This window comes from Anopheles stephensi, chromosome 3 (assembly GCF_013141755.1).
Source record: "Anopheles stephensi strain Indian chromosome 3, UCI_ANSTEP_V1.0, whole genome shotgun sequence".
In the NCBI taxonomy this organism is placed as follows: domain Eukaryota; kingdom Metazoa; phylum Arthropoda; class Insecta; order Diptera; family Culicidae; genus Anopheles; species Anopheles stephensi.
The window spans coordinates 48,930,084-48,943,555 of NC_050203.1; the positions used below are offsets into that span (position 1 = coordinate 48,930,084).

Sequence of the window (13,472 nt, forward strand, 5' to 3'; positions counted from 1 at the left end):
CAGGACCGGGGTTCAAATCCAAGGGCAGACTACTTTGCTACGGCTAAATTTAAGTCAAATGGCAGGCCGAACCTTTCGAGGTTGCCAGGCCAAGGAAGAAGAAGAAGAAGTATGACGTCTAACTAGTTCATCACAAACCACAGAGCTCTTTGCAGCTCTTCGATTTCAATATCTCAATCAACGCAATACATCAACTTCTCCGCCTGCATCCTTATCTTATTTATAGTATAATGTGTATTTAAAGTGTATAGTAAAAAGTAACAAAGATTTTATAGACTTTTATTATGACACGAACACGAACTACTGTTAATTTGAGGATATTGGGTGTATTTGAATAGTATGACTTTAAAATCAACTCCATAAAAATAACAGACGAGGCGTGGCAGGAACCACCTTTATGGTAGAGTTGGAGTTTTTTTGCTTTACTTTATAAATTCATTCAGCCATTGACATCAATATAGAGTGAAGAAATGACTTTGAAGCGTCCACCAAAATGGCCGTGAAATTGGATTGGCAGGGGCCGGTGCTTGAGTGAGAGTGGTATCGAGGATTACCTTGGCACAGCCTACTAGGAAACAATGTACGACTCGTAACAACTAGGATAATAATTCTTCACCGTAAAAGTACGCAAAGCTATAATACAACGTAGAAAAGCTATTTGAAGAAAGCTACTTTGAATCTGAGGTTAATCGACTTTCTACCGGTTTCCTACTTGCCATGCTTCTTGTTTTAATGCAATGCCACAATGCCAGAACCTATGAAGGACTTAATTTGATCTCTACCTTCTCTTTCCAGGAGAGTATCGTTTAAATAGTTCAGTTACTCAACCATAGTTTATACAAGAGAAAGTAATGCTTATCGTATCGAAAAATAATCTTAAGGCCATTGCAACCGAGCTCGATGTGTAAGTGTATATTGAATTTCATTGCTTGTAGTATACGCTTTCATTGGTTTTTCAAGGACGACAAGAACCAAGCCAACAATACTCGTCCCCTCGTTTCGATCACCGCTGCACCATACTCACGAAGATGAAAAAGCGGCCAATCAACGAACCATCAGCATACTCTGTTGGCATGGAAGCGTGGCATGATTGTAAAACATTTGCTGATTATCTTTCCACCAACGTTGATGTTAAAATGTGGTGAAGAGTAGCTTAAGTCGATATTATCCTCTCCCTTTTTCAATCCTTGTGCTAAAATGACTAACAGCCGTTGAATGGAATGGCGTTGCAAAAAGTGAACAAGATCCATCGATAAATGGCATCGCTGGCCTCAAAGAATGCCACATTGCCAAGAAACAGTGGTACGATGGTACGCTTTTACCGAGCTACAGACACTGTAGCGAGCGATGGGATGGATGATGGTAACCACTCTTCAATGATTTTCGAATGGCATTACGATGCACAAAACATACCCCATCATAGGTGCACGGGCGTTCCTCCTTCCGTGCCCTGGAGGCTTGGAGGCATGCTGGCAGTGAAAAATATGGCACAGAAAATCCATCCAAGATTGTCGAAACGGAGCGTAGAAGCAAGCAGAAACAAACTAACAAAGAAACGACACAACCGTTCCCGTTGGATAACGTTGAAGTATTCTTCTTTGCTGCCTCGGTACAAAAACCGAAACTTCTGGTCACGGTCCAACGAGGAAAAAGAAAGAAATGGCACCGACACCCCGAACCGAACGGCGTTCGTAGCGTATCGGTGCGAAGAAAACAGCCAGCGAACTTTTGCGCCCAGAAACTTCAAGGCGAACGGAAACTTCACAAAGAAAACGATCCAACCATCTTTATCTAGGCAGCTTAGAATCAACCCCAAGCCCCCGATTGTCAAGAAAAACGAACGGAAAATTGCCGCACCGGAAAGGCAGCGTGTCTGTTATCTTTTCGCACAAACTCCAAGCAATATCCGATGCCTGTTTCGCCGTTGAATCCTTGATGCACTGAGAATCCTTTTCTCGTGTAGCGTACGGCCACTGGCGTACATCCTCCGCTGAATACCTTATTGGGGTACACCACGTTAGGCGCATCATGCAAAAGCATTCTAGCGTGCGAAATCAACTGAATCATGCACACCGGCGTAGATGTTGATATTTTGGTGATATTGTTTGCCTCAAAAAGAAGTGTAAAACCGAAATCAAGATGCTTTCCCCGTTCGGCTAGAAAAAAAAATCGATTTTCGGAATCTTCTTACCCTGCCAAAATACGTTTACGGTGCTCTGCTGAAATATGTGTGAGTTATCGCAAAGCACACCTTCAGTGACATAACATATCCATTGCAGCACGAGCATCACCAGCGTCGTCAGAGGATACACGGTTTGGAAGCGTTACGATAGTACATTTTTTAAGTATAAAAAATCTACCACCATAGCCGTCACACCTACGAGTCGGATTGAATATTGGACGGAAAAGCGATAACGAAAACCGATGGAGCCGCCTGGTGGATAATGGAGGCGACTGGTGATGATCGTTACTCACCAAAAGCTGTAGAGAAATAAAAAGCTCGCGCTGATATGGTAGGGAAGAAGAAACTTTCCTCACGTCAACGACACGAGAAAAGGAAAATAAGGACTCGTTGTAAGCAGCGAGCACCGTAGGAAAATGCCGGTCGAAATTCGTTTCGCTGACGGCTGATTGACTTTCTTTTGTTGAAAAGGAAAAGTAAGTTAACACGTGCGTTAGAAGCTCTATGTTTGTGAGGGTTTCTGGAAGCATGACACCTAATCCAGCCACAACTCCTGTTGAGCTTCTACAACCAACGTCGAATGTTTCAAGGATTGGATCATATGATGAACATAATTAAAATCTATTACACATGTGAATGTCTGGCCTGAATGGATAATTTAATTAAAAATTTAATTTTTATGCCAATTGGAATTTTAATTAAAAATTTCATAAATTCATTCCCTGCTGCCATTTTATAATTTACTTTTAGTTGAAACTTATTTTACCGCTACCATACTTCTCTATTTTTGTGTTTGATGATCTAGTACAAAGCAGCAGTAATTTACAATGCCATTAGGTAGTTGTTTGAACAAGTAACCTATACACAGATATGGGAAAACAATTAAGCTCTTACTATAGTAGTATCCGCTCTAAGTGCTTCTGTTTTTGATCCTTTGAAATATAATTTATCATATGCCGTTTCACTAAAAGAAGCTCAGTGGTAGAGATGATAGTGTGACCGGTATTCACACGGCAGGACTGGAATTCAATTTCACCCTAATACTGACTTCTTGGTTTTAATTCAAAGCGTTAGAATAAATAATAAAATTAAACAAGAAGCAACTTTCATAAGCACCCAATAAGTCAGTGTTTAGTAGGAAACCATTCTACAACAATGAAAAGAAATATTTGTTTGTTCTTTTTTTAAATGAAATAAACATCAAACAAAATCAGTTAGAAATCATTGCGCAATTAAATCGTTACTAATCGGACAACATGTAACATCGTTGGGGCAAAGTCGAGAGATAATAATTGCAGTTATATGCTAAACTAAAGCTAGCTCATCATGCAGCAAGGATCGCTGTTCAAACTTTATCGCCCGTTGTTTCCCCTGAGCATACAAATAAACAATTAAACGTCCCCCATCCCGAGCCCTCCCTAAACGAGCCATCGATCGATAAAACCAATTTGTTCTTCCAAATGATTGCCAGACTGTGATGCTTTCTGAGGCTTTCCGTGTCCCAGACCTGCAAACCAAGCATACCAAGCGATTGCATTCTGCCAAACGAGCAAATCCGCAAGAGACAGGTTTAATCAGCTCCGGCACCTCAAAAATAACATCCTAGCCGCTCACGGCACGCCCAATGTGCTTCTATGATTGAGTCGAAAACTTTCTGCACCCTTTCGGCGTGCCTTCCCATCGCTGGAGGAGTGCTGCAACTCGCAGGCCACCGATGGCTTTTTTCGCCCTTTTTCGGTCACCTCACCTGAAGCCCGGGGTTAAATTGGAATAGATTAGGCACTATTCAAACAGATCTCTCCGGGATTGGAATGGTGCAAGGAAAATAGTTGGCATTCCATAAATTATCCAAACGAAGCATTGCCTTTGCCATTTTCGATTCCGAGACGAATGCAAAACCTACCCAACGAGGGCGGCTCCTTCAGGCTCTCTGCCCAGCGTTCTTTTCCCAATCAAGTAGCTCCTTTGCCGAGCTCTCACGTTGCGTCTCCGTGCCCGGTTCGGGGCAGCAGTTTGCCCACGATGCAATCAGCACGACGAAGCTGCCGGTGCAGGTCGGTTTGATTGAAAGTGTACCCATCGTTTCATTTAAACAGGGTGCAAGCCCCCGCCGTATTCAAACGGATGCATAAATCATATCAAAGTTTGCTCATGAGGTTAAAATATTTGCTTCCGACCGAAGCCACCATCCTGCTCCGGGGGTCTGGGTGTCTCTGGCATAGTTTAGCAACCGGCTGGCTGGGCTTGTTTTATTTCGGGATTTTCCTTCGGCATCGAAACGTTTCAGTCGCTTCGCTTTTGATGGATCGCATGAGAGAGCTGGGCGCGGATGCTGGCGCACAGTTCCCGTACACGGATGTGCTTCCTGCAATAACAGGATCAGAAAGCGAGGTACCCGGTACCCGCTATCGGACTAGCTGCAGCTTGTTGTTGCTGGTGATGATGATGACGACGATGATGATGCTGACGGCAGACGCAACCCAGTCTTGTCTGACAAGCGTACGAGCGCTCTTTGCAAAGGGATTACGTTGTTAGCTCCCGTTGACGAAGACGCTGTCGACTGTGAACATCGTCAGCATCGGACCGGCAACAAAACCCGACACTCACCCTGACTTGTATGAAGATCTTCTGTTCAGCAGCTTCCGTTTGCTGTTTTTGCAAATAAGAAATTGTTCCTTCCGGTCGACGGTGACGGGCTAACGGTGACGGTGCGCGGAGAGGGTCCATTTCGCCGGAAGTTCACGGTAGCTGGGTTTGGCTTGGGTAATGAGAAAACGATCCGAGCCGACATTATGCGTTACTTGCAGAGGGACGTTCCGGGGACAAACGGCACAGAAGCGTTTCTTATACGATTGCAACATTCTTCACTGTAGGGCAGAATGATCTTGTGAATTGTGTCACGTGTGGTCTACATTCCAGAATCTCTGCGCCCTCTGTTGAATCGTGTGTACACATGCACACATGCATCTATGTGTTGGTTCTGCTGTTTACCGCATGTCTTTCTTCGCCCTGTATCTCCACCCAGTTGCAGCTGCTTGCAGAAAATCGGAGATCCCAGCTGTCGTTTGTGGTCGCATAAACGCGGGCCCGACACAAGCAGGACGATTCCCTAACGTCCTACGTGCCCAATTTACTGAACGCAGAGAACGAGTGCTGGTAAAGGCAAGGCTGAGTGAGGCCACAGGTTTGTGACCAATTATTAGCCCCTTAATAGGCAACCCTTCGGGATGCCGTTTACCAAAGTACGGCGAGAATTTCAGGATAAAAAGCTGAGACTGAGATTTCTTTTTCATTTGTACACTGGGTTGTTCGGCACCGTGAATGGAAACAAAATTAATCATCGTTTACAACATAACATGGGGTTTTAAAGCGGTAGTTATTATTTTAAGCGTCTTTCGAAATCGTATTTTCTTCTGATAACAAAACTGTGGAAAAAGCCTGTAAAGATACTTGTAAAAGCAAGTAGTGACACTTTTTAAAAAGTCTCTCTGAATTTAAGCATTTCGATCCGTGGTCTACGTCTCCAGAGGTCTAGCAAGAGTGGGGTGGAATTCCGTACGCCTCCAAGTACTGTGACTATCCAGATACGCCTAAAATCAGTTCCACATAAGCTAGCAATTACAGGCCAAGACCTTTCGAATTTTAATCCTTTAAAAATTGTTGCTCAATGAGAAATTTCAATTAATTATTCTTTTAAAATATAACAGTTGTATAGAGAGGTAAAACACATACGATGTACTGTAAGCGTAATATTTTTGTCTTTCTCTTGGCCTAGAAACCTCTAAAGCCTATGCCTGTCATTTCTGGCACACTTCAATTTTTTTTTTTTTATTCATAAAGAACGGCCTGGCCGTATTGCTGGCACACTTCAATTAAAGATACCACAACGTTGAATAACCAACCCTAACTACGGAGGGAGCGGATGAGATTTGGGGATCAAATCGGATCGTCCTGTCATGTGAGGAATCAGCGCCGACGTCGCCTCTACCATCGGACCACCATAATAGTTGTGAATACTTTTTAACAATCACAATGTCTTTATGATTATACATTGAAGATTCTCGCTCAACAAGACTACCTGTTCTTAAATGCTGCACCGGTTTTATCATAGACATACATTCGTCTTAAGGCAAAATAAACACTCGCCATATCCGTGGCAAGACAATTTCGTCCATTAATAAATCTCAGACGCCGCCATGAGCCCCTATGACAAATGATGACACGTACCGTAGCTATCCAAGCTGCGCCAGCTGATGGCGAAGAAAAGGGACCGGATAAAAAATCTAACTACTTCCAGCTCGATAGCCTTTTGCTGCGGGCTTGTGGTTGGGACTAGAGAGCACAAACTACCGTTATGTACCATTAATATCACATTTCCCTTATACCGCCGCCCTCATCCCTTTCCTCCAGACTACCCCTTTTTCTTTGACCATCAGCACAAAGAACTGAAACCGAACAAATGAATACCTCAACACAAACGAACAAAAAAAAGCAGAAACGAGCTGAACGCCGCATGTAATGAATGTCGAATCGCTGTTCCTTCTCATTATCCTGACGCGAATAAATGATGCTGCAGTCTAACTAAAGCGCCCAAAGCAACTCCCCAACCGACGGCATTCGTTAGGCCAGCCGCGTTCCTCACGATCTCCATCAAGACCGCGCGTATCACCTACTAAACAACAACTATGATGAGAGAGGTGCAAGGAAAGAGAGAGAAAGATAGATAGAGCGAGAGAGGAGAGAGAGGGATAGAAAGAGAGAGCGAGCGCAACCCCTAACGGACAAACTAACGACTCTTCTTTCTTGGCACTCGTTATGGATCTAGCAGGATCGCTTCCGATGGAAGGCAAACTAAGATAAGGAGATATAAAAAAACTACAAAAATACGGCTTCCGAACTAGCAACAGGACTTCATGCATTTGCCCGTCCACCAGGAGCACACGTTCACTGCGGGAGGTTTTGGAAAGTTTCCACCTCTGCTTCGCTGAGCTGAGGCTCTAAGTATTGCTTGGAAAAGCACTCTTCTACCCATCGCACGAGCGAGATCTCCACACCACCCACGGCCACAGATCCCAGCCCAATGCGCGGGACAGCACCATGCAGAACAGGATAACGAATGACAATAATCCGTAGCCGTAGCTACGTGCCAAGAATCAATTATTTGCGCATGAATCTCGAACCCAAGCCCCCAGCTTCCCACACATTCATCCCAGTCGGCCCGTCATCCTGGCCACTGTTGCAACTCAATCGCATCATTTGCGTTACGTCCTTGTCACAAGGATTCACTCGCGCGCCGAACACAAAAACGTTGTGAAAACTCTATCCGCTTGTCTCAAACAGCGAAAACGATTGAACCAAAGACAAAACAACAAAGCTGCCCATGGTGGCCCACAGCATGACAGGCGGGAATGTGTGTGTCTTCAGTGTGTCCGGTACATATGTGTAGGATGTGGATGTTGTCTCTGTTATGAATGATGATTTATGAACGAGCTTTCTGCATTCCGTATAACCCTGGCTGGCGGTTGCTCGCCCTGATTTGTCCTCTCGATTCGGCTATTTTTATTGTCGTTTATACTATCTATCCTCCATCGCCAGTCACAATCCCTTTCCAAATTGACCATCAGTTCGCTTACGTCATAAGGGAAGAATGCTAAACAAATCCTCACGCAGTCGTGTTGCCGGGCTCAACACCAGCTAATCGATCGTATTTTCCCTAAAATAGCCAACCAAATATACCCCATAGTGCTGGGATCGTTTGGGAGGATCATTTTTTCGTGTTGCCCTTTACTTCAGGGTACACATTTTCTAGTTCATAAAATCCATTAAATCATAAGGCAAAGAGCGAAAAGATTTAGCTTAATCAATCATCTGCCACAATCTCACTCCGGGTTCTACTTTTACGTGGACGTTTCATTTTCTTCGCCGTCGGAGCCTGATTCCGCATTCGAAACTGCCACTCTTTATTTGTTTCGTTTGCCAACCATTATTTGAGATTCCTGATCCTTCCAGCAGAAAAAAGGCCTTTGCTTTTATCCTTCAAGTAAAACTACCGCCAAGCATCGGTCTACCAATTCCGTTTCAATCAATCGTTTAACCCCACCGCTGCTAATACATCTCCTCAGGTGATGTAGGCTCCCTCATTTGCTTCATCCCCAAACGAAACAAAGCATCGATTGATTTGTAATGGAGGGTGAATTTTTCTTGGTGCCGTTTTTGTTTGCTTTCCTTTTTTCCTTTCAGGCCAACTTTCTTACTGGATGGGTAGATACAGTTTTGTCTGTCGGAGATATAGCATCAAATATGTATCCGATCAGTGAGGAAGGATTTGTTGTTCGTGCGATAAAACACACATCGATTAGGGCAGTAGGGAAGCAAGTTCTGTGCCAGCTATCCAGCTGTTAGGGTTATTTGTAGAATTCTCGGGAACCAAACAAAAGAACCAGATCAACTTGAATATGGAAAACGAATAACCCACAAATTGAGATGCAATAAGGTAGAATCAATTTTCATGTTTTTTACCCATAAAATCACATGAAGCCTTACGAAACTGGGATGGTTAAATCTTCCGGTTATTTTACATTGTTTTCAAATTAGAGAATAGCTTTAGAAAATCATTTCAAGTAAATCTAAATACTTTTTGGCGCTTAGCAACAAACCATCTACTACCTCCCATAAGGCACTAGAAATAAATCAATGACCAACAAACAAACAACCGGCCAAGCGAATGCCCTCATAAATCTTGCCCATAAAAGATACAACATGCTTAAAGGCAATCCTCCGTAATGGTGTTGAAATGTGTTTATAAAAACGCAACGCATAAAGCACAAATAACAGCCCGAATCCATATTTCTTCGCCAGGACGATTCCTGCCCAATATTGTGAGCCGTGGAAACAGTGGAGCGAGTGTGGGAAACATCTGGTTTTAAAATCCTATAAGTAATATGTACAGGTGATCCGAGACGCTCTAGATCGTTGATTAATGGAGGCACGCATCGTCGCATACAGTTACCAGATGGCTTTGCGTTGGATCTCGTTCGCAAAAAGAAGATTGCGGGAGAATTATTGACCAACGTCGTAAGCCAACCGTCGACCGCGACTGGGAAGAAAACAAAATGGAGGAGGAAAGAAATATAAACCCGCTGTCATTGATCTGACCCAAATGTAAACGGTCAGCCGGCTTACCGTTCCCGAAAAGCTCCGAGGGTCAAACGGATCGAACATAAAGCCGCCGGTAGGTACGATTTTAGTGACCGTAAATCTAAACGTAGTTGTGCCTTTTGCTTCTCAGATAATGGAGAAGTAGAGAGGTTTCGCCCGAATCGCCTCCAGGGTCGTCTGGAGCGCTGCTAACAATGCGACAACCATTGAAATGGTTGATATTACGCACCAAGGGATTTCAGGAACAGAGCAAATCGAACTACATTAGCTTATGAGAAGCATTTTTTTTCATATATATTTTAATAACTTCATATAATTACTAACAACAACTGAAAAACAGCATCAGTTGATTATACATTTTGATTTTCTGACCGATTTTACTGAACAAAATGTCAACTATAAACTAACTCGAATATATTTAATTGGTTTCAATGTAGAATTTCTGTTAAGCTGTCGTTTTGGTTTAAAATTATATAAAGAAATTAAAAGCCCATGCGAACACGTTCCAAAATAATACAACGGAATGTGGAAATGTCATCCTTGTTCGGAGTTGGGATTAGGGTTTTAATTTTTGTATCCTTCCTTCCAGTACTCACCAGTCTCAGCGAACCATCCTCATTTCAGAGCAGCATTTTTGAGAACTTTCCGTTGCGAGGAAAACCTATCACTCAACCATAAGCCGGGTTAATTGAAATCCACTTCAAACCGTCAGCTCATGCTTCTGCATTTTCCCGGTAGTGTCAGAAGCAAAAGCTAGACAGTGCCCGAAAAAAAGGAACGAGACGAGACAAAGCGAAGCTATCTGTGCCGACACAAAGGACACATTCACTGTCGGATGGCACCGCACCGGGCTCGTCCTGCCGCTCTCACTCGTCTTTAACCAGCTGCATTTCATCAGTGCGAACGCTGAGCTTTTCAGTCCAGTTTTCCGCCGACATTGGTTTGTCTTCATTTAATCTTGCTCTGACCTGCGTGCGGATGGTGTGCAGGACGACGGACAGTGACAAGGACACGTCGAGGACAAACCGATCGGCCATTCGGTGGTACTGGTAGATGTTTTATTCATTTCCCTTTCTCATTCCGATTGTCCGTAGGAATCGCGGTGGACCACTTGCGCAACCAACGCAAAGACAAAAAAACAAAAAACCGCCACAGAAATAAAATTAAATCGGTTGAGGAAGAGTTGTTTATCTTCTGGATTCTGGAATATCACGTGCACTATGATTCTGCATCAGCATCTTGTATCTTACGGACCAGAGTAACAAATGAATGAATTCAGAGCGCTCACTAAAGTAGTCGCTTTTTTCAATGATGATTTTACCCTCACACTGTCACTATCGGTTTACCAAACCAAACCACAGACTCACTAAGTGGCCCATCTTGTTGGTTTAATCTTTCCACAAAGATGTCGAGCAGAGAAAACAAAAACATTTCGGGTGCATCTCACTGGTACACAAATTATGTCACATAGCGTACAGCTCACAACAACAACTACGCAGACACGTATTCGTAGCAATGATGCGAAACATCTGACCGAAATCAGAACCGTTTCGAGGAAGAGATCTAAATCAAATGGACAATTTTATAAACGTTGGGCTTGTTTACCCTTTCTGAAGAAAGAGAATTGAAATTCCGAACATCCATTAGCTCGTAGCGTTTTATTATTGCTGATTCTGACGTCTGATGTGAATGATGAGGTTTTATTACGATTTCACCGAGCCACGGAGCCTTTAAGATATCCCTGGAAGATACATTTCACTCGTGTGCTTTTAATTCATTGCATTACAAAACTGAAGACTCTGGTGTTATCGAAACTAATTACACAACTTCATTTTACACTTCACACTGCACAGTAACACTTGCAAGAGAAATGATTAAATTTAATAAATATTCAATTTACATTTTCTCATAACCATTTGCGCTAATATTTGCCGTTAATCCACTTTTTTGATGCAGCGCGAGTTCAATGCTAAACGTCACATGATTTAAACACTTTGTGCCACGTTGATAATGTTGACACAACAGGCGAAAATGGTATCGCCCTCAATGTATCCTGTTAAGATCAGCCGTGGAGCTTGATGTTCGCAATGATGGCTGTATCCCATTGCTGGAACAGACGAAGGCGTACAAACACAATACAGAAACACACGGCACACTCGAATCCTGCCGCGTGTACTATCCGCGAGTGACTGACTCCGTTCCAAACGTCGATGGTTCGTGTTCGGATATCGTGTTTCTGTACCACAGTATTCTAAGTCGGTTTTTGGGTGTTGTATCCTGGTTGGTTTTCGTCTCGGCGCATGAGTTCCCTCGCGAGTGACCGATATCCGTTCTCTTCCCATTCTAAGTATCTCTCACTCTCCCTCTGGCAAAGCACACGTTTTGCACAAGCAAACTCTCGCGGGATGCTGTGAATTGATTTTTTATGTTTATTTTTAATCATGAGCATTTGTGTTTGTAAGAGAAGTGTGTTTATCTGAAACTACGAAGCGAGATGTTTCGCTCATGGCGACTCTTCAAATTCATCTCATTTATCAACTGGCCAGCTTTTCACAGTGGCGAGACGTCCAACTGTCCTGCACAGTGAGATTTTTGCTTCAGAAACACGCAAAAACATGAGATGAGCTAATAGGATGTCTGTCTCACAAAAAAGTAATACAGCTCATCACAATCATTCAACAGTGAAACTCACGAATCACATGTATTTTCAGGTCACGAACGAAACATCTCACATCAGTGAGCGTGAAAACAAACACTTCCCCTGCACAATGTCGGTGATTTGATAGGGGAGAAAAAGTGAGACATTATACTCACTTCACTTCCTCCCGAGGGCTGCAAGGAAAGCAATTTGTATGTCTACCGTAGAAAGTGAGCAAGACTAATTCAGTGATTGTGAACTACATTTTCTCATATGGTAGAGCGAAGTGAATTAACTTAGAAGGGGAAAATGTGAGGAATCCGTCTCACAAAAACAACTTAGTCTCTAAGTGAGAATTCCTCGACGTCAATTCCTTTTCGCCAATACAGTAGCAATACAGCGAGCGAATAGAATTGATTTCTTCATTCTCATCTAAAAAAACTATAAGGGTAATAAAGGTTCTAAACACCCTAAGGCATAAGTGATGAATAAGCCATGTTTCTTTTATGAAAACCTACAAGAAAGAAAATCTAAAAATTTTAGTTTCATTATATTGAATCATTTTTAACTGTATACTTCATTGAAAGAATAAACACAATCCTATAGATTGTGGTCCCTTTTCACTACCTTATTACATAATTTGCTTCTATATTTTCCTTAAATTGGAACTTACAAACTGCCGATAACTCAGCTAAAACTATGTCCCTTACATAGCCACGGCACGCTCATGCGACATGCACTCTACTCGCATCAGTCACATCGACCAAGCTGCCAAATTTACAACCTACATGGTTTACTTCCGATCAGAATCCAAATTCAACTTTTTCATGTCAAGCAAACCGCACAGAAACTACGCTGGTGAAGCGTGGTGCAGAGAATAGATTACAACATACTTATAAAATTAAATTTCGCTCATGCGTTCAAACACTTCCAGACACTACCACAACGGCCGCCATGGTGTGTATGTGTGTCACAACCTGGAAATTAGCTTAAGCCATTAGACTGACTGACAGCAAACATTAATTAATTTCATTCCTCAATCCTTTCGTTTCATTTACCGTAGTTCCAAGGACGAGACGCATTTTGGGAAGGGGAAGGTGGCTGGAAGCTTTTGCGAAATTTGAAATGGATCGTTCCCTCCGCTTTGTGGTCGGCCGTCATCCGAAAAGCGTGTCCACATTCACCAGGCTCCGGAATTGTTCCGGTACCCTTGCGGGAAGACGATCTGGCATGCGATGGAAAGTGCTACGGAGAATTCAGTACCTAAGATGTCTGCGCGAAATGATGAATGCTGAATGGAAAGTGATAAGTATGCCACGGTTCAACGCCAGGGTTAACATGGATTCGGTGGCGGGAGAAACACAACCCCAAATGAGGCAAAAACTGTGCTAATTTGTGTAGTTTCCGTCCATTAGTTGGTTCATAAATCATCCGGCACATAATCACACGGAAGGTTGCATGTGTGTCGGATGAAACGGGAGGCATGTTTTATAC

General features: G+C 43.1%; 1 protein-coding gene across 6 annotated transcripts in view; it reads right to left on the reverse strand.

Moving 5' to 3' along the window:
* Positions 1-11,915, reverse strand: part of LOC118513197 — an 88,417-nt gene extending 76,502 nt beyond the window's left edge. For 2 of the 6 annotated variants that reach the window (XM_036058684.1, XM_036058686.1), the window contains exon 1: positions 11,254-11,915. The gene's annotated coding sequence lies outside the window, so the exon portion shown is untranslated. Of the gene's footprint in view, positions 1-9,936; positions 11,082-11,240 lie in introns of all 6 variants that reach the window. The other 4 variants (XM_036058688.1, XM_036058685.1, XM_036058689.1 and 1 more) reach the window with 4 other exon arrangements.
* Between the last annotated feature and the right edge of the window lie 1,557 nt (positions 11,916-13,472).